Source organism: Galeopterus variegatus, unplaced genomic scaffold (genome assembly GCF_000696425.1).
Source record: "Galeopterus variegatus unplaced genomic scaffold, G_variegatus-3.0.2 Scaffold4989, whole genome shotgun sequence".
Classification (NCBI taxonomy): Eukaryota; Metazoa; Chordata; class Mammalia; order Dermoptera; family Cynocephalidae; genus Galeopterus; species Galeopterus variegatus.
The window spans coordinates 7,406-9,571 of NW_007731100.1; positions in this window are offsets into that span (position 1 = coordinate 7,406).

A 2,166-nucleotide genomic window follows, 5' to 3' on the forward strand; every position below is an offset into this window, starting at 1 on the left:
CTCTTTAGAAAATGCCCCTTCCCTTCATGCCCTGGGCTCCCCTATATACTTGGTTACAGATCGTCTCTGATACCCTGTCCTTCCAGGGTATCAGACTGTTCCATCCATTTCCCCCAGAAATTGCTTTTTGTGCGCCTCCTTGGCTCGCCCCCTGCTTGCCGCTGTCTCAGTCAACAACATTGACTCACTCCTTTGTCCAAACCCTTCCCAGGCCCCACTGCCCTCTTCACCCCTACCCAATGNCACAAGCAACCTGGTTTCTTCAACACAAAAATTGCAAGGGGGTGGAGGGGAGGATTAATTAGGAGACTTTAGAGTGTGGTGCTGATAAGACCAGGGTCCAGGGTTCGAGAGCTTGGAGTCTCAGGCCTGGGTCTTGGCCAGCTCACCTGCAATGAAGGATTAACTCTCCACATTGCTGCATCTTGGCTCCGGTCCGAGTTCCTTACCTGAGCTTCACCATGTAGCCTGGGGTGGATGACTTAAGTGAAAACCCATGAAACTGGTTTAATTATAGCTTCTATGCAGCATTGCGTAAACTTAATTACCTAATCCTGAGAAAGCAGTTTTAGCCAAGACTTGTGTTCTGAGCTCTTTAAGAAGCTACCTGGGAACTCCGAGGAGACTGTTTCTAGTTGTTACTGATGAAAGACAGATTTTCCCTCTAAACAGAGATTTGTGTAGATAGAGACTTTGTTAAAAATACAACTGATTTATCAGAATTTATGGTTTTAAAAAAANCGCCCTTTTCCTAACAAAACAAAAAGGGAGGAATATTAGGTCGTATGAGAACCCTTTCGGCTGCGCCCCATCATGGCGCTGGCTACCCTTCTCTTCCGCCTTCTCCTTCCCGCCGGTGTGAATCACACGCCAATCAGCACAGGCTCCCTGCTCCTGGCCCCTTAGCAACACCATCCAGCCAATCCCCAAACGCCCTGTGTCCTCAGCAAACCTATCAGCTTTCTTCTAACCCTATAAAAGCAGATGTGCCCACTGAATAAAAAACCTTCTCTGGCGAGCTGCCTTGTGTTTGTGTCTCATCCTTTAACTGGTGCTGAATTTTATTCCTTTCATATAGCTTGATTTAGCCACTCCACAATGTATGCATATATCAAAACATCATGTTGTACACCATAAACACATACAATTTTTACTTGTCAAGAATAAATACAGAAGGGCAGAGACAGGTCAAGAGATGTCCAATACAGAAACAATATCTTAAATGAAAGAACTCAAATATAAGTTTTGAAGACTGAAACATCTTTCCAAAATAACTATTCTTTCCAACCTGAGCATGAAAACTAAAGATCTAAACTACAGAATCAAAGAATGATGGGGAGATCAGAACAGATCTGCCGGAGCAGAAGGCACATGTGAAATGGCAGCATCATCAGTTCTGTGTGGTGAATCCTGTAGGGTGGATCTCCTAGGCACAGCCAGCCAGATCCAGACCGTGGCCCAGGGTCCTGTTCTGTATTTTTAGGAGCATGTTGAGATCACCATGAGGCAGCCACCACATAGGACAGTGTAGGGCTAGGGCTAGGGCTCACAGACTGTTGTACAGACTGGATCACAAACCCTTCACACGCAGGCCCATGAGCTAGGTCGTAAGAAAATATCCTGAGAGCCGTGCGTAAAAAAATTAATAGGCTTTATTCAGAGCTAGGAGCAGCCACCCTAGTGGTTTCCCAGAACGTCCCAAGAAGCGCCGTAGATCAGAGCCGTTAGTCCTTTATACTTCAGTCATAAACCAGGACACCTGGATGCCCGTACACAATTACATTAGATAGTAACCAAGGAACACCTGGGCGCATATGGCTATTTACAGCAAATGCTCAGCAATAAATTTGTGGCAAATCCATCTATCGTATAACTTCGTATAATGTATGCTATACGAAGTTATTACGGTATTTTCCCTACAGACAGCAAAGTGATGAGAATGTTAATATTGCTAGTTACTCCCAGAAGTGCTGCAGCCAAGTGCGATGACCAGTTGTAAAAGCAGAGTTCCTGATTAGCAGAACCTTCCATTTCCTGTAGTATGCTTTTACAATGTTCACTTCTAGATGCAATCAGCAAAATCTAGGCTGTGGGAAAAACCTACACACAAGCAACCTGGTTTCTTCAACACAAAAATTGCAAGGGGGTGGAGGGGAGGATTAATTA